Source organism: Lissotriton helveticus, chromosome 6 (assembly GCF_964261635.1).
Source record: "Lissotriton helveticus chromosome 6, aLisHel1.1, whole genome shotgun sequence".
NCBI lineage: Eukaryota > Metazoa > Chordata > Amphibia > Caudata > Salamandridae > Lissotriton > Lissotriton helveticus.
Genome location: NC_136067.1, coordinates 42,408,295 through 42,428,161, shown reverse-complemented (window position 1 = coordinate 42,428,161; position 19,867 = coordinate 42,408,295). Strand labels below are relative to the sequence as shown.

General features: G+C 47.6%; 1 protein-coding gene across 1 annotated transcript in view; it reads left to right on the top strand.

Annotated features, from left to right (window-relative positions):
• GLP1R (glucagon like peptide 1 receptor) overlaps positions 1 to 19,867 on the top strand; it is a 730,702-nt gene that overhangs the window by 261,660 nt on the left and 449,175 nt on the right. The gene's annotated exons all lie outside the window — the stretch shown is intronic.

Genomic DNA, 19,867 nt, shown 5'->3' with positions numbered 1-19,867 from the left:
CGGTGGGATCAAGCAACGCTCTCCTGCTGCCCGGCGCGGCGGCCCTACCTTTCCTCACGCATCCCGCGTGAGCACAGACCTGCCGTTCCTCACGCATCTCGCGGAACGGGCTCCCCAGACCATTCTGATCAGCGGAATCCAGTTTTGAGCGTCCACAAGGCCTCCTGGTGCCCCCTACACCCCTCCTGAGCGTCCTCCACCAGTCTCTCAGGCGTCATGGCCACCGTGCCACATCTGGAGCCTTTCGCCATCACAGGAAGCCCCCCCTCTCAGGCTGCCCGTTGGAAGTCATGGGTTGAGCGGCTCGAGAACTATTTCGTCGCTGTGAACATCGCTGTGGGACGTCAACGGGCCATGCTGCTCCACCTAGGGGGTGAGGCTATCCACGACATATCCAAAGAAATCAATGAAGGTGCCCCACCACACACATACGCAACCATGCGTGACGCCATTACAAGGTACTTTGAGCCGTTTACTAGTGCGGACTACGAACGGTTCCTGCTACGCCAAGCGCGCCAACTCCCGGATGAGTCCCTCGACGTTTTCTACGCCCGGCTCAAGAAATTAGCGAGCACGTGCACCCTCCCGGATGCCGCGGATGAAATTTGCGCGCAATTTATTCAAGGGTGCTCCTCCCTGAAGCTACGTGAAAGAGTACTTGAAACGGACGCAATGCCTATGCGCGACATCCTTGCCATGGGACGATCCAAAGAACTCTCCAAGGCACGTGCCGCGCACATGGAACCCCCCCCTCAGTGGCGATCAAGACAGAGCCCGTGTGTGCCATCCGGTCACGTCCAGCAGACGGCAGGGTGAAAACCCCCAGGAGAGAGCGACCGCAACCGAGCAAATCCAACCACGACCAAGGCTGCATGTGGTGCGGAGGTGTCACCCCACACAATGGCACCTGCCCGGCCCATGGGAAGATATGCAGCGCATGCGGAAAAGCTAATCATTTTGCAAGTGTATGCTTGTCGTCCCAACGGAAGAAGCCAAGTGCCCCGCCCAGGAGAGTGCGACAAGTGGCGCCACAGTCGAACACGTCGAACAGCAGTGACATGGACGACGACGAGGAAGACGCCAAGACAGTCCACGTGGTGCGCATGCTCAACGTCTTAGCTGCCGCATCGTCCACCGAACCGATGTGCACTGTCCAAGTACAGGACCAATCTATCAGGGCCCTCATCGACACCGGCGCCACAATAAACCTCATGGCTGCCAGCGTGTACCAATGCCTCGAAAACGCCCCCACGCTTCACCCCACCAGGGTGCAAGTATTTGCCTACGGGACTCGGCGCCCATTGCGCCTGTGCGGAGTATTCCAAACCACGGTGGCCCATGACTCAATCCAGCTACAGACAAAAATCTATGTCTCCCAGGAAGGGTCAGGTTTCCTTCTTGGCTGCAAGACGGCACGGGAGCTCGGCCTCATACACTTCGCCTTAACAGTACAAGCCCAAGGTGTAGACCAGCTGGTTACCGAACACTCTTCACTGTTTGAGGGCATCGGGTGCCTACGGGGCCCCCCCGTACGACTTCACATTGATCAGTCGGTTACCCCAGTAGCCCTCCGCCACAGACGGATCGCTTTTCACCTCCGGCCAAAAGTCGAAGCCGAGCTGAGGATGCTTGAACACGCCGGCATCATCGAACGAGTAACGGGACCCACGCCGTGGGTATCCCCTATCGTCGTAGCCAAGAAGCCGAAGCAACCTGAGGCCGTGAGGATATGCGTGGATATGCGCATCCCCAACCTGGCGATCAAGAGGGAATGTCACCTGACACCGACCATCGACGACATCATCGGGGAGCTGGCAGGATCAAAATGGTTCTCCAAGATGGACCTGCGGTCAGGGTACCATCAGATCCCTCTCCACCCGGACTCACGCCCAATAACGACTTTCTCCACCCACGCTGGCCTGTGGAGATATAAGAGGTTGAACTTCGGGATCTCAAGCGCAGCAGAGGTGTTTCAAAACATCATTCACAACGTCCTCCACGGCCTGGACGGGGTGCTCAATGTGAGCGACGACATCCTTGTGCATGCCCCGACGCTGGATGAACATGTTACACGCCTCCAAGCAGTGTTTGATCGGCTCAAAGAGAAAGGACTGACCCTCCACAAGGACAAATGTGAGTTCCTACGCAAGGACATCAGCTTTTTCGGATACAAGTTCTCCGACCAAGGAGTTGGCCCCGATCCGGACAAAGTCAAGGATATTCACGACGCACCAGCCCCCACTTCCGTAACAGCCGTCCGCAGCTTCCTACGCATGGTGACGTACTGCGTACGTTTCATCAAGGACCTCTCAGACCTAACAGGCCCACTCCGAGATCTGACGAAGTCGACTGCCACATGGACGTGGGGCCCAGACCAGCAAGAGTCGTTCGTGAAAACAAAAGCAGCCCTGTCGGCTGACACGACGCTAGCATACTTCAACCCGCAATGCGAATCGCGAATGCTTGTGGATGCCAGTCCCACTGGCCTGGGAGCCGTACTATCGCAACGTCAAACGTGCGGAGAGTGGGCACCTGTAGCATACGCCAGCCGCATACTGACCCCGACCGAACAGCGGTATTCGCAAATCGAACGAGAAGCGATTGCCATATTATGGGGGTGCCGCCATTTCCACGTCTACCTCTACGGCCATCCGTTCTCCGTGGTCACGGATCATAAACCCCTCATACCACTGTTCCAAGGCTCATCTTCTCGCCCACCTCCACGGATTGAAAAGTGGGTACTGCAGTTGCAAGAGTACCAGTTCACGGTGGAATACCAGCCAGGCACGAGGAACCCAGCTGATTACCTGTCAAGACACGCACGGCCGGTCACTGACGCTGAAGCCGCTGAAGCATCAGCCACAGAGGAATACGTCCGACTAATCGTGGAACGGTCGAGACCGCGCCCGATGTCCCTCGAAGATGTAACGAGAGCCACAAAGGATGATGATTGCCTCCAGATTGCCATCCAAGCCATACAATCCGGTGACTGGAAAGCGCTACAAAGCCCGGCATCGTTTCGCACCCCGGACGCCCAAGCGGTCCTAAAAGCCCTGCATCAGGTCAAACATGAACTCTCCGTCTCAGGCGAAGGATGTCTACTGAGAGGCCCACGCCTGGTGCTACCCAGCAGCCTCGTCCAGCAAGCAGCTCTGTTGGCCCACGGGTCACACCAAGGAATCGTCAAGTCCAAAAACAGGCTCCGAAGTAAGTTATGGTTCCCGGGACTCGACAAAGCCGTTGAAAACATAGTTCATAGCTGTCCAGTGTGCCTGGCCACGAGTTTACCAAACCCCCCGGCACCAATCATCACTGAAGAAGGACCGACATCCCCGTGGGTTCAAGTGAGTGCAGACTTTGGCAGCCTCCCTGGAGGCAAGTACATGCTAGTTGTAGTGGACGACTACTCCCGCTACCCTGAGGTAGAAATTGTAACATCAACGGCGGCAGTGGAAGTGATACCAAAATTCGAAAAAATCATCGCCACCCACGGGATTATGAAGGAAGTCCGCACAGACAATGGACCCCCATTCAACGGCAGTGAATTCACCGACTACCTGCAGAGCCATGGCGTCAAACACAAACGAATAACTCCAAGATGGCCACAAGCCAATGGGGAAGTCGAACGGCTGATGAGAACTCTGAATAAAACAATCCAGATTGCAGTCGCAGACGATCACTGTCTGGAGATGGCCATCTACCAATTCCTCCGCGAATATCGCCAGACCCCACACTGCACTACTGGCGTTGCCCCGAACAGACTCTCTTTCAACCGAGCTGTGACTGATACCATCCCACACCACCCCACGTGGGAAGTAGCCCCAAAACCCAGTAACCGATCCATGGAACACCGCATGAAAAACAACCAGGATGCGTCTCGAAGACGGAGGGCTGCAGACAGCCCCATTCAAATCGGAGACGCTGTTCTTGTGAGAGACCTCCATCCAGGCGGAAAATTCCGGTTGCCGTTTGAACTAGAACCATGGAAAGTAACCGAGGTGAATGGAACCATGATCACTGCGATCAGGAATGGAGAGGTGGTCACAAGAAATGTTTCATTCTTTAAGCAAGTGCCGGAAAGCAGAGAAGATCCGGGACAGGACGACAGAGACGTCAGTCCAGAGAGATCCACGGATGGGCCCAGCGCTGCAGAGCCGGAGGAAGCCGGAGAGACCCCCACAGCGACGGGAGGAGATCGCAGCCAAGCGAGATATAGCCTACGCCCATGCCCCAAGCCTTCCCAAAGATACAGAGACTTTGTGGCCCAGTGCTGGCGATGAGAATCTCCTGATGGCTGACCCCGCCGAGAACACAAGTAAGACTGTTCCAAGTTATATCCTGTTGCCACGTTTGTTAGAATAACTCAAAGACTGCCTCAGAGACTATTACAGTTGGACTTTATTAACTTTTGCTGATCCAGACTGTCACAGCGCCTCCGCTGTCCAACAGAGTTTGTTTGTATTCCACTATGTTTCTCTTTTTGTCTTACCCTTAGGTAAAGGAGGAATGTAGTGTTGCTGCCAGTGGGGTGTACCACTGCAGCACACGCCCCCTCCCCGATATTGTATTGGTAAAAACCCCCATAGCGCAGACGGACCTGGTTTGGTCCAAACGTGAGCGTGGACACGCAAGGCTGCCAATAAAAGGCCCAGGGGAGCTGGGCGTGGTCAAGTTACGCACTGCCACCACTGTTACTCCACGTGTCCTGTGTCTCCTTGTAAGGGCCCACACCAGGACACTACAGACCTCTTTACAATCTCTCTGATTGACTGGCTTTTGTACTTTACAACTCACTTTTGAAGAGCTTCATTTTCCTTCATGAGAGTGTATGTGTTTTCCAGCTTTCTCAATTGTGTGCTTTTCCTCTCCCCAAATATCCATCTCCACCATCTTTGTTGCTGGCTCCCTCAAAGCTTTCTCTCATGTGCTTCTCCCCGTCAAGCTTCCTCCCCTGCACTCTGTGTTGCTTTCCTGCCCGTGTGCTTCTCCCACTCCCTGTTTTTCTCTCCCTCCCATTCTACTTTTCACCTCCCCAGCAACTCCCTGTTTCTTCCCATCCTTCTCAACAGCCACCGTTTTTTACATTTTTATATTTTTTTATTTTTGGGGGGGCCAGGCAGCAAATTGCGGTCAGCTTCTCGGTCTTAAAAAAGAAAATGCTATCACTCGACCTATTTCTTTTTTATTTACTAACCCATCTTTGATAGGTAAATAAAACAAACCGTGACTGCTTGTTTAGTTGTGTAGGTGCTCATGCGTAATGACTCGTGCACACACAAATGTGCATGCACGCTGCAGCTACGAAATGAGGAGAGCAGCATCACTGTGTCTTTTGGCCATGCTGCTCAGCATCTTACCAATGTAGTACAGCATCAGCAAAATACATTAGGTTACAGAGGCAAGGCCTATTGACTTTGCCAATGCTTGCTGAATCATGGATTCATTGTGGCACCATTCCAAGAGTGGGGGATTATTCCATTCAGAGAGCTCCTCCACCTGTAGAGTGTTTGAAGAGGATGTATGTTGTTTCAACGCATGCAATTACAACGCATGCCTTTACGACGCAAGTTTTACAACGCAAGTCGTTACTTGCGTTGGGGGGCGCTGGATAGTGAAGTTTAATTTACTATTCCAACTCCAGTCCCCGTGGATAGTAGGAAAGGTGTTGGATAGTAAATTAAAACTATTCCCTATCCTAGAGCGCCCCCCAGCGCAATTCGCTGTAAAAGTTGCGTTGTAATGGTTGCGTCGTAAAGGCACCTCATTGTAAAAGTCGCGCTGTAAATGCCGTTCCCCGTTTGAAGATGCTGGGCCCACCATAAGGATTTCATGCATTTCTCATATCCTTGTCACCATATACATAAATCATGCCTGGATCATGTGTCGCAGAAAATGTGCATGCATTTGTAATATTCTGTGTAGTATTTAGTTATGTGTGCATTAAAGTAGTTTTATTTTCATTTTTTTTCAATAAAATGACTGGCTGAACGTTGATGTATTGAGGGCTATTTTATGCACTACTTAGTTCTGAATTTCGAGCTCAGACCCCCCTCCCGGGGACAGCAGTGGACTGCTCTGCCTCGACGTCATGAGGGTCAAATGCTAAAATGTTTTTTTTGTCTTCAGTTTGAGGGCTCGTGGCCAGAGGCCAGAGGCCCCCCTTGATACACTGGGGGCCCAGTCACTTCTGATTGCCCAGGCGCCCCACAACCGGATTTCTCACTAAGACTCCGATGGTTTTATAGCAATACATACATATTAGATAACATTAAAAAAAAGCAGAGAATGAAAAATAAAGTGAAACTATATTTATATGCATGCAAAGTGATAGAATTCTGTCCTGCGTGTCTATTTTCAAATCTTTGCATGTGGGATCAGCAGGGGTCAGACAAGTCTTGCAGACATACATGAGGGGAGGTCACACACCCATGCCATGACATGCACTGATGGGTAGGCCCTGGGGATGTACGTTGTTACAACGCATGCTTTTTCCACGCATGCCTTTACAACGCAGGTTTTTCAACGCAAGTCGTTACAACGACTTGCGTTGGGGGCGCTGGATAGTGAATAGTTTAATTTACTATTCCAACTCCAGTCCCCGTGGATAGTAGGGAAGGTGTTGGATAGTAATTAAACTATTACCTATCCTACAGCGCCCCCCAGCGCAATTCGTTGTAATGACTTGTATTGAAAAACCTGCGTTGTAAAGGCACTGCGTGGTAAAAGTTGCGCCCTTGTTGATATTTTAAATACTGACATAACAAACCCTTGAAATGATCGCTGCTGCTTTTTGTTTATTTATCAAATGTTTGTTGGACTGCTATACCTGAATATCTTCTTACCAACCACAAAACCACCAAAGTAGACAGCAGGGACCCAAGACCACTGGCTGAATGCGGTCATAGTTTCAATTTTTTTTAAAGAAAAATAAATGGTTTGTGCTAGCCCAGTGGAGCAGATCTAGGAGAGCCTGACCCATATCAGATAACCACTGATCATGTATGTGACTTCCATGTACACCCATCACGTGTCAATGTATCTCATGTGCATCATCGTAGAACTGGCCTAGATCTGACCCTCCTGGACCTAAGTTGGACATCCCTACCCTAGCCGAAGGGCAGAAGGTGATTCTGAATACATGTTCAAGCAGGAGGGTAACGGACCTGCCATCTTCTGCAGGAAGAGATGACACAGACAACCAACCTACAGGAAGCAGTGCTCTGACTTACTAAGCATAATTATCTGGTCCAGAAATGTTTTCCGAAAACATAGTCATCCAACTATTGTTTGTGCAAAGTTCATTCTATGGCTTCTAGCCGCACAGCTGTGTGCAGCACTGTCCTTCCCTGACCCTGTGAGCGCCATCTATAGGGAAGGTGGGACACGGGTGCAGAAATGCAGCTGTGTCTGACAGCTGCATTTGTTCCAGCTGCTGCATTCATAGAAAAATAATTATATGAAACAAGCATGTTATATATTAGAAGCTGTGATGTTCATAGCTTAGTTCAATGGAAGTCATTATATGAGATATTACATAAAGGGATGTATGACGTTTCAACGCATGCTTTTACTCCGCATGCCTTTACCACGCAACTTTTACAATGCAAGTCGTTACAACGACTTGCATTGGGGGGCGCTGGATAGTGGAATAGTTTAATTTACTATTCCAACTCCAGTCCCTGTGGATAGTAGGGAAGGTGTTGGATAGAAAATTAAACTATTCCCTATCCAACAGCGCCCTCCAGCGCAAGTCGTTGTAACAACTTTCGTTGTAATTCCTGCGTTGTAATGGTGGTGCGTGGTAAAAGTTTCATTGTAAACGATGTTCCCCACATAAAGGGGGTCAACTTGACTTATGTCTCCTTGCCATAAAAGGTACATTATTGACCCGGTGATCTACTATTCTGTGATCGGCTTACAACGTTTTTCTGCTTTTGAACATCTGCTTTTACCTTTGCTGTAGTTTGAGATTCCCCACTGGAGTCTCACAAGCTGTAGTGCTCTGTTGAAATTGGATTTTGAGGACCAACCTACTGTGCCTACCTTTTACAAAATGGTTTGAAATCCATAAATGTAAGAAATTGGGTTATTGGCTGAGGGGGGGTGGAAACCCTACTCAGGCACCAACCACAATCCTTGTTAGGTTGAAGCACAAAAGTCACTTAATGAACCCGTGCTGAAAGCTCTTGTAGCTTTGCACAAAGGATGTATGACATTACAACGCATGCTTTTACATCGCATGCCTTTACAACGTGGTTTTTACAACGCAAACCTTTACAACGCATAGCGCTTTGGGGTGCTGGATAGTGAATAGTTTAATTTACTATTCCAACTCCAGTCCCCGTGGACACTAGGGAAGGTGTTGGATAGTAAATTAAACCTATTCCCTATCCTAGAGCGCCCCCCAGCGCAATGCGTTGTAATGGTTTGCGTTGTAAAAGTTGCGTCGTAAAGGCACTGCGTGGTAAAAGTTGCGTTGTAAAGAATGTTTCCCTTGCACAAAAGCAGCCAGGCTTAACTTAGAGGCAGTGTGTAAAGAATCCACGCAGCACACAAACAGTAATAAAGCGAAAACAGCCACAGGTATCTGGTTGCTCGAGACCGGAGCAAAGTCAAAAGTTAAGGCTGACTACAATAGAGTAGGATACTCGGGTTGGACTAGTCCTGGTCTACCTTCGGACTAAGAAGAATTTTGAAGAAAAAGTCCAGGAGATGATAGAGCTCAGCAGGGCAAGACAGCAGGCTGTGTTAGAGGAGAAGTCGTCATCGCAAGGAAGTTGCCTGGGAAGGTCTCGGTTAAGCCATCGATGACGGTGGGAAAAACCTCTGAGCGGAAATGTCCCAGCCGAGTCCTCTAACCCGGTGAAGATTTTTACCTTCAGACTTAGACAAGTTTTTGGAAGTCAAAAACATCCAGCGAGACAAAGCTTAAGGCTGTAGCCAAAGAGGGCTCAACAAAGCTGGATACTATCGTCAAAAGGTCCCGCTGGACAGGATTTGCTGCTCAGAGGAAGAAAGTAGCAGGAGCTACCGTGAAGTCAGTTTTACCAGAGATGCACCTTGGTTGGAATGTCTGTCAGGTAGATCTAATCTTCTGTCAGTTCCCCGGGAAGTTTTTGTGAAAATTGTCCAAAGTCCCAGGTTTTAGGGTTAGGCAGGAGCAGCACTTCTAACCCTCAGGACATAGGGGGCTCCACTTGGGGGGTTTGAGCTCAATCCAGCAGAGGCCAAATGCAGGTTCAAGGCCTCAGGAGCTTGTGACGTCCCTGTAGCTCACACAGGAGGACAGCTAACTAGTCCTTGTAGTCACATTTCGTGGTCCTGAATTCAAGACAATGGTTCAGTTCTCCTTCAAGCAACAGGGCAGTCCTCTGGCAGAGGCAGCGCATTCCTCTTGTGACAAGGCATTCTTTCCGAAGTCTTCAGCAGGTCCAGGAGTATAGTAAATAGTTTTTCTGGGGCCCAATATTTATGCCTAGTGCCCACCTTTGTGAGTGGGTACACCCTATCCAACCCCACGTCTGACTCTGGAAAGTCCTGCCAAAGCTACACTTTCTCTGTCACAGCTACAAGAAGTCTGAGGTGACAAAAGGTTATTTTTAGGGTCCTTTAACTGCGCTGGAGGCAATCCCTCTGGAGTGTAAATGGGGCAGGTAACAGCTCTCCCCCAGCTATCCTGTTCACACTAAGTCCCCTTTTGTGTCAATGTCTGGGAGGAATACACAAAGTCTAACAGCAGAGCAATTCACAGTGATGTCATCGCAGAAGGCACAAATGGTTATGACAAGAAAATGTCAAGCTTTCTAAAAGTGGCATTTTCAGAATTGTGACTTAAAATCAGACGTTACCATTACATAGAACTTCAATTTACAATTCATTTGAGTAAACCATGACTTCTCTACCTTCTCCCGTTTTCTAAAAAGTTATATTTTAATAGTTGGTTATACGGGTTTAAAGATTTGTATTACCTGTTGCATGAAAGGCTCATGTCGTTGGAAATGTCAAATGAACTTAAAACTGAAGGCCTCATTTACAAGGTTTTAGCACAGCGCTGTGTTGGAAGGAATCTTGCTGCGCTGACCTGCATAAAAAAAAAAAGCGCAGGAATGTGCCGTTATCTATGAAATACGGCACATTCCTGTCTTTTTCCCCTCTGCTGGCGCACAAAGGGCTGCTATGCTCCAATGCAGGCACCTTTACGCCATGGTGTGTTTGTGCAGGAAGGGACACTGAACACCTTCCTGTACGAAAACAATCACAAGAGGTGTTTTCGTATAAGCCTCGTCCATGTATGTAAATTTATATTTTTCTATATACAATAAAGAATTTCGGAAATTAAAAAAAGAGGAAAAAACGTGGAGAAATAAGGATATTTCTCCTCATTGCGCCTCCCTAACGCCACCCCTTGGGAAGCGTTACAATCCGATGCATTAACAAGTTTACGACTCCTTGTAAACCTGGGGATGCTTCAGATTCCATGGGTGTTGCTTCGGAACACCCACAGTAACACCCATGGAACGCCCCATTCACGCAGTGCTCTGTGTGAAAGGGGAACATATTTACAAGGCCATGAAAAGCCGTGTAAAGTGGCTTTGTGAATATGCTGCAGCACATTGTGCCGCTGGAGCGTTGAAAAAAGTGACACTCCGGCGGCCCAATAGTGCCGCTGGGGGCCTCGTAAATGATACCCACAAACTTACACATGGGTGCCTGCGGGAGAAAAGGTGTGTGAGTCTGTGGCTAGAATCGACCATGTCTCTTCACCTGATTCCTCGGTTCCCAGCCACTCTCTTTTTGTGTGGTGGTTTTAATAATACCAACATTTATAAAGCGCAAGCAGCTACCTCAAACAGAGGTGTCCCGACGCTCTAGCAGTAGGCAGTATGCAAGTGAAAAGCTCATAGCAGAGACCCTAACCACTATCTGACCTAAAGAGCCAGGGGGCTTATTTATGAGCCCTTGCGTCATTTTTACACCGCTGGTGCGTCACTTTTTGTGACGCACCAGCAGTGTAAAAAATGTGCCATGTTGCGTCATATTTACAAAGTGACGCATTTAGGGAGATGCGTCACTTTGTAAACCCCTGCGCTACATTATACCTGCACCAGGTATAATGTATGCAAGGGGGGGGCGTATTGACGCAAGAAAGGGTCGTAGAAGTGACGCAGTGAAATCTACCAGATTTCACTGCGCCACTTCTAGGACTCAAATGCGTCAAAATATTACGCCTGCCTAACAGCAGGCGTAAGACTGACGCAGGCCCTTTCACATGGGGCTTGCCCCATGTGAAAGGACGCATTGCTGGAGTTGCGTCACTTTTGAGACACACTCCAGCAATGCGTCAATTTTGCACTTATAGATACGTCAGAAATACTGATGTATCTGTAACTCCTTGCGACATGATGTGTCATACATTAAATATGACGCATCATTGATGTCGCAAGGAGGACGTAATGAAAAGTGACGCATCGCTGTTTTCACGCAGCGATGCGTCACTTTTCATAAATGAGGCCCCAGGTCTTAACCGCTTTCCTAAAAAGAGGCTGTGAATCAATGCGACGAAAGTTGCTTGGCAAGGAATTCCACAGTGTGGCAGCCCCGACCGTAAAGGATCTGCCGTCTATGCGAACCTTCCTAAAGCAAGGGGTACAGAGCAGCTTTTGTGAATTGGACCTTAACGCCTTAACCGCGGCGGTTTTTCTGCCGCGGTGCGGGCGTTCTATTGAGTGGGCGGGGCTGCGTTGGCCGACGGCAGCGTTAGCGGGGTAGTGCTACTGTCGGCCATCGGCCGACGGCAGCACTTAAAGGCAGCGAGTCAGCTTATAGCAGCATAACCTTTGTTTCAGGTAGCTGGGGCAGTTACCATGCATAGCTCGAAATGCCAGAGTCGCAGCCTTGAACTCAGGGGCATATTATCAAGGGGGTTTAGCTCTGCTTTTTTGGCTTTAAAAGCCAAGAAAGCGGAGATAAAATTATCTCCCTATTACCTAGCTGTCGCTAACACCAGTTAGCGACAGCTATTAGGAGATAGCGACCATCTTTGGCCCCACTTTGCATATCAGTGATATTTATCACTAATGACATGCAAAGTAGGCGTGCCAAGATGTTAGCGACTGGAAACAGTCGCTAACATCGCTATCTCCTATTACCAAAAGCTAACACCTGCCCTGAGCAGTTCTTAGCCATGTTATCCAATGGGAGGTGGATAACATGGCTAAGAGCATTAGCTCGGTAATGCATGAATATCACTGACTTTTCAGCGATATTCAAACATTGCGGCCGTTTTTTATCGCATTTGCGATAAACCTTGGTAATACCAAGGTTTATTTGCGATAAAAATCGCCGCAGCTCAGCGGTAATTTTTGTCTCTAACCAAGCAATAGCGATAATTATCGCTATTGCTTGGTAATATGCCCCTCAATTCTTTTTGCCACCAGTAGCCAGTGGAGCTCTTTTAAAATGCGGAGAGACATGATGACGGAATGGCACACGTCTAATCAGTCTCGCAGCCGCATTTTGTACCATCTGCAGTCGTCTAATTAACAACATTAATTTAACATTTGCTACTCATTCTTGTCCCGTGGTCAGCATATATGTGGATATATAGGTTTTACACACCTACAGATAATCAAGTCCGTGGCAAGACGTACTGGGTCGTGACGAGATTACGCATTCTGAGCACGAGTTCACCTCTTGCGTCTTCACGTCTGTCCAGGTTTTCTTTCCTCTTTGAAAGATTGGGCATTCTTTGCTCCAGACCCGTCACAGACTCGGAAGGATGCGATCGAGTGAGTCATGAAATAAATAGACGTGTCACCGAGGAGGGGGAGGCAAGGAGACAGCTGGATAATGACACAATCTGCTAATTGGAACGTTTCACACTTCCATAAAACTCAGTGTCTGGGAATTGGGCCCATAAATTAGAGCAGCAAATACAGCGTGTCACCATAATCTGCTCATTTCATTACCTTTATCTTTCGCCTCTTGTGCTGCTCAGCTCTTGGCACTGGACCCCCCTGTCCGATGTTGCACCTTAGTGTTCAGGGTTCTCCCTTTAGGTGAGCACTGAACATGCCTGGAGAACCGTGCCCGGCAAAGGGGGATACATCAAGTGGCGACGAGGCTTCAAAAAGAGAGGCAGAGAAAATGAACGCCATGTTCTATACGTAGTGTCATAGCTAAAGGTATATGTATGTACGTATGTATGTATATGGTATCTATAGCGTGAACCTAGCCAAAAGGCTGCAGAACGCTGCACATGCCTCACGATTCCTACTGGATTTTACAACGCGCTGCCACCCAAGGGAGGTGGGTGAATGTCAGTGAATGTAACATACCATGGCAGGACATGTCGTAACAGCATAATTTGGGGTTCAGCTGATTCCTTTCCAGCCATACCCAGTATCCCAGCAGGTTTGACCCAATTCTGATGATGTTTTGGGGTCAGCATGTGTCGACGCTAGCCCCCACTTTGTCAACATCTATGTGGAACTGCTGTGAGCACCGCGTGAGGCCAGGCTTATAAGTACATTGATGACATCCAACCTTATCTCATAGGATCATGACCAGGTAGGGCGGCTCATTTCGGGATGTCTCATTGCTTCCTCAAACGCAATCCACCCAAGTCTGAGTTTCTGTTGATGTACTTCCCACATCAACCCTTAACTCACTCCCCTCCCTACTCTAAACATCTCAGCTCCCATCTCTGCAAGGATGAAACCCCTGGGCTTCATGCTGGACGGTGCCCTTTCATCTAGGGCTCACGTCATGAAAGCGAGGTCACCCTTCGTGCCAGGCTCTGACTTGTTTTCTGTGGGTTATTCATTTATCGTCTCCGGATTGAGTAACGAAAATGCACTCCTCTCACGCCTCCCTGCTCGCTTGATCTACTTCTAGTAGATATCCTGAAGGTCTGTATTGTCAAGGTGTCCACTGGGGCTATCTTTGGCACCCACCAGACCCCCACCCCAGAGAACTCTCTGCCTCTAGAGATTAGATTGTCTCAACCCTCTTCTAGGTTCAGGAAAACTAATTTCCTCTGCCTGGGATTCCTAACAGAGATGTATGACATTACAACGCATGCTTTTACCACGCATGCCTTTACATCGCAGTTTTTTCAACGCAAGTCATTACAACGACTTGCGTTGGGGTGGCGCTGGATAGTAAATAGTTTAATTTACTATTCCGACTCCAGTCCCCGTGGATAGTAGGGAAGGTGTTGGATAGTAAATTAACTCTATTCCCTATCCTAGAGCGCCCCACAGCGCTATGCGTTGTAATGACATGCGTTGTAATAGTTGCGTCGTAAAGGCACTGCGTGGTAAAAGTTGTGTTGAAAAGGATGTTCCCCCCCTAACAGGTATCTAGAGTTGGACCCACAGATCATCTGAATTTCATCCTTTACCTCATGTCATTTCTTTGTTCCGTTGTCATTTTAATTTAGGATATTCGCTAATTTACCTTCCAAATAACTATTTGTGAACCTCTTCGACGCTGATGACGGCTCCCGGCCGTCATGGGTCACGGTGGGCAGGTGCTGATGACGGCCGGGAGCCGTCATGACCACGCCCGCGATTGGAATGCTCAGCACTGCAGCGGAATTCGCACCGCAGTGATGAGGTTAAGGGATGTATCAATGTTTTGTGACCATAATCTGGCAACAAAACATTGAAATGTACTGATTCCCAAGATGGGATGGTGGTGTATCCAAGTGTGTTGTGATGATCGCGTGCTTGCGTCTGTCTGGCTCGCGGTTTTGTCTCACAGGGAATGCATATTTAGAATCATTGTGTGGGGCATTCTATGCCAGATGGTTGGTGGTATTTCATAGTCCGGATTTATTTTAAGGCTGATGCAGAAATCACAACTGATTCGACAATTGAACTTATGAAAGATGTGCTTTCCTTGGAGGGTGTTCCTAAAATGTTGGTGTCGGACAATGGCACGCAATTGGTTTCTGACAAAAATGTGTACTTTTCTAAATGAAAATGGCAAAAATCATAACAGAGTAGCTCGTTATTCTCCACATTCTAATGGTTTGGTGGATAGTGCTTATAGGCTAATCAGAGAGGGTGTTCAAACCGCTATCTCTTCCAGTTTAAATGTAAATGAGTATTTGAGGTGTAAAATTAATAACTATCATAATACACTTCACTCTACGACTGGTGCAACACCTTTTGAGTTGCTACCCAAGAGAGCTGTTTTTTCTAAAACATTAAGGGCCATATGTATCAAGCAAATTAGCATTCGCAAAGGCCGAAATTAGCAGAATTTCGGCCTTTGCGAATGCTAATTTGCTAAATGGTATGTATGAAACATTTTTGCAGCAAAATAAGGAATCGCAAAATTTGCCATTCCTTATTTTGCGATTGCACTTAAGGAATCGCAAATTTTGCGATTCCTGAAATGCAATGTACCAAAGAAAAATTAATGCAAAAATGCCCATAAGGATTCGCAAATTACCACCAACTTCTAGTTGGTGGTAAGATGCGAATTCTTTAAAAAAAGCAATTTATTTAAAATCCAAAGGTGCCATATGACGCTCACACATGCCCTTAAGGCATGTATGTGCGCCATATGCCCACACATGTCATTTTCAGGGGTGCAGCAGGGTGTTCTTGTGACACCCCTGCACCCTTGAAAATATTCCTAAATTGCGATTAGCAAATTGCTAATTGCAAATTTCCCCTTCATTCCTATGGGCCTCCTGGCCCATAGAAATGAATGGGAAATGTGCGATTAGCAATTTGCTAATCGCAATTTAGGAATGTTAAGGAATCGCTAAAAAGAAGCGATTTCCTACATACATACAATTTTGCGATTTCTAAATAGCGATTCCTTAAAAATCGCTATTTAGAAATCGCAAATGGTGATGATGATACATATGGCCCTAACTCCATGGATGGATTCGCAAAAAAGTGTAGTTAAGGATATTTCTGAGGTTAGGAAAACTGTTGAGGAATCTCGGTCTAAGAGAAAGGTGTGCTATGACAAGAAATGTAATGTAAAGCAGATAAATATTCAGGTGGGTGATTGGGTACTAATACAGAAAACGAATTTTGTACCCAAAGGTGTATCCAAGTTTCAGAAATCCTTCCTTGTTAAAAGGGTGGGGAAGAATTTGGTATAATTGAAGAACAAAGGTTGGTGGAACTTAAACAAGGTCATCACCGTTGATGCTACTCAAGCACACATATAAATTGAAGTGGGGAAAAGTGGACATGAGCATCCGGTTCATACAGTAGGTTCCAAAAGTTTATGTAGGTCTGTTCAGGATGGTCCAAGCGCGCAGAATGTTTCTGACTATACTGTACAAAACGAGGGGAAAAGTACCAGTGACTGTGTTGTTAGATCTGGTAGGAAACGTGTTCTACCAAGCAGATTTAAAGACTAACAGGCACATGCATCAAAGGATTTTGCGATCGCAAACGGTGCTAATTGCAAAAATCGGCCGTTTGCGATCGCAAAATCTGCTTTTGGAATGCATGAAGGGTGAAGGCCCTCGCAATTTGAGAATATATATAAAGATGCGATTCCTTAAATGCAATGCATGAAACTTTAAAAAATTGCGATTTCGCAATTAGGGGGAGCAAATTTGAACCTCATGGTAATTTGCAAAAACTTTGAAAAATGCACTTTTGTGCATTTTTCAAAGTTTCATGTTGTGCACACACACATGCCCTTAGGGCATGTGTGTGCACAACATATGTGCACAGATTGATTTCAGGGGTGCAACAGGGTGTCCTTTGGACGCCCCTGCACCCTTGAAATCGCATTCTCAATTTGCGATTCGCTAATTGCTAATCGCAAATTGAGAATGTCTTCCCATGCATTCCTATGGGCCTCTTGGCCCATAGGAATGCATGGGAAGGTATTCCTTAATTGCTACTCGCAATTTGCGAGTCGCAATTAAGGAATATTAAGAAATCGCAATTTATTTAGCTATTTCTTGATGCATGCATTTTGCAATTCCTTAATTGCGATTCCTTATTTTTCGCAATTAAGGAATCGCAAAATGCAATATTGATGCATGTGCCTGTAAGACATGTAAGAGGTAATGTGTTTTTTTAGTTATTTTTGTTACTTTTGTTTTATTTTCTGGTAGAGGAGGTGTTGTATCCAAGTGTGTTGTGATAATCGTGTGCTCCTGTCTGTCTCGCTCATGGTTGTGTTTCGCATGGAATGCATGTTTAGAATGATGTGAGGCGTTCTATGCGAGAAGCTTAGCAAGCGGATAGATGAGAGGAGGTGATTTCTGGTTCGGGTCTGTAGCTAATAAACGAAGGGGGGATTTACTAAGATTTTGCTCCGTGGTTGCGCCACAAAAGTGACGCAAAACGGCACAAAATCTTTTTTTCCTAATTAACTTTCCAGCGTTAAACTTGCGCTGGAAATAACGTACTTTGTGCCATGGGTGCACCAAGGGTGGTGCACGGGCATTCCCATGCAACCACCCAAAGTTTCTCACGCTAAACCCAATTTACTAAAAACAGTCGATTGGGTTTAGCGTGAGAAAACTGTGCCCTTTTCAACGAGGCGCAAGGAAGGAGAAATGCTTTAATTTCTGCTTCCTTTTCCATCTTTGCATGTGTGCTGCACTGTGCAGCACGTATGCAAATTGGGAAAATTTTGTATAGGAAGGGGACCCTGCCTGTAAAAAACATATGCTACACTCATGCACACATCCCAGCGCTGCAGCGCTAAGGCTTGTGCATGGCGCACGGCAGCTGAAATTAGCGCAAGGGAAAGGGGAGGAGAGAGCTATATCTTTAAAAATAAGTCCCACGTCGAGGATGCGTAACACTGTGGCGATTCCTAGGAACTGCGAGGATGTGAGGTCCTGCGTTGTCATCGAGGATGCCATCGCTGAAGGGCTTGCGATGCAAAGTCCTGTGTAGAGCTGCATCACACACTAGCTGGTTCCAAAGAAGCTGTGGGACTTGAAACGCGGACTTCTGCGTCATCGTTGAGGATGCCATCAACGAGAGGCTTACGATGCGAAGGCTTGCATCGAGGATGCGCTACATAGCAGCGGTTTCTGAAAAACTGCGGGCAGTGATAAGAAGTCCTGTGCCAGAGACAAACCACACAGTGGTCCCAATGTGGAGTTTGGTGAAGCAGTACATTGGGCAGCAGCTCCGATGCGGATTTTCTGGTCAGTGATGCTTATTGCTACAACTCCAGTGTGTTGTTTCTGCTGGGACCACGGTTGGGGCTGGTTGAGCACCTTCAAGCCACTTCCAAAGGACCAGGACTTGGAAGGGAAGGACTCACAGCTGCCAGGTCCAGGTTCTGGATAGAGGATCGAGCAAGCCTGTTGGAGTCCATTTGGTATTCCTGGGTTCAAGAAGCATGTCCAGTCCTTTATTCAGGCAGCGGGGCAGCAGTGTGGCACTCCTTCTTGCAGAGAGGCACATCAGTCCTTCTTCTGAGTCTTCCACAGGTCCAGATGTGTACTGAAGACTTGGGGTTTGAGGATAGGTTCAATATGTATACTTCAGTCAATCAATCAATCATAACATTTATAGAGTGCACTACATATCCGTGAGGGTCTCAAGGCGCTGGGGGGAGCTGCAAATGTTCGAAGAACAAGGTCTTGAGGAGTTTCCTGAAGGTCAGTAGGTCTTCGGTCTGCCGTAGGCAGATGGGGAGGGTGTTCCATGTTTTTGCGGCGAGGTGGGAGAATGATCTGCCACGGCGGTCACTCTTCGAATGCGGGGGACGGTGGCTAGGACGCAGTCTGCGGAGCGGAGCAGGCAGGTGGGGGTGTAGAGGCTGAGTCGTCTATTGAGGTAGGCTGGTCCGGTGTTGTGGAGCGCCTTGTGTGCGTGGGTGAGGAGTTTGAAGGTTATCCTCTTGTTGATGGGGAGCCAGTGTAGGTCTCTCAAGTAGGGTGTGATGTGGCTGCGGCGAGGGATGTCGAGGACCAGGCGTGCGGATGCGTTCTGGGTGCGTTGGAGCCGTTTCAGGAGTTTGGCCGGTGCTCCTGCGTAGAGTGTGTTTCCGTTGATACTTGGTGCCCACTTTGAAGTAGGAGATGATTCCAGAGGTTTCCTCTCCCCTGAGGTGCGTGGAATTTCCTGCCTCCCTGCTCTGGACCCAGCTTGTCTCGGGGTCCCAATAGACTTATGTCAAACCCCTTTGTGAGAGTGCTCAGGCAGGGCCTTTGTGATGTGCAAGTGTGGTAGGTGCTTGTCCTCTCTCTCATTAACTCACAGTGGCCCATCCTGCCAACACCTACCTTTCCTTTGTCTCACTGTCTGGGAGCAATACACAAAGATCAACTGCCAACGACATCTAGTCATCTCACCCAAGATTTAGGCAGCAGACACTAAAGAGTTGGGACAAGAAAATGTCAACTTTCTAAAAGTGGCATTTTCAGAAGTGTGTTAAAAAAAATCTGAGTTTCCAATTAAAGGGGGCTTTTAATTACAATTTGTTAGGCACCTAACATGATCTGTCTACCTGCTCCCAATTGGAAGTTATCACTTAATAAATGTAATAAATGATACCCACTGTCATTCTATTGAAGAGGTATTTCTCACAGTATTGAAAAACGAATTTAGGAGTTTTTCACTACCAGGACATGTTACACGTAAAAATAAATATGTCCAGCTTTTTAAATACACTGCATACTGCTCACTGGGGTGTGTAGGAACTACACTAGGGGTGATTTACATGTATTAAGTTTTATTTTGCCAGGTCAAAATGGCAGTTTAAAACTACACACCCAGGCTGCAATGACAGGCATGAGACATTTTTAAAGGGCTACTTGAGCGGATGGCACAATCAGTGCTGCGGGCCCACTAGTAATATTTAATTTATAGGCCCTGGGTACATGTAGTACCACTTTACTAGGAACCTACAA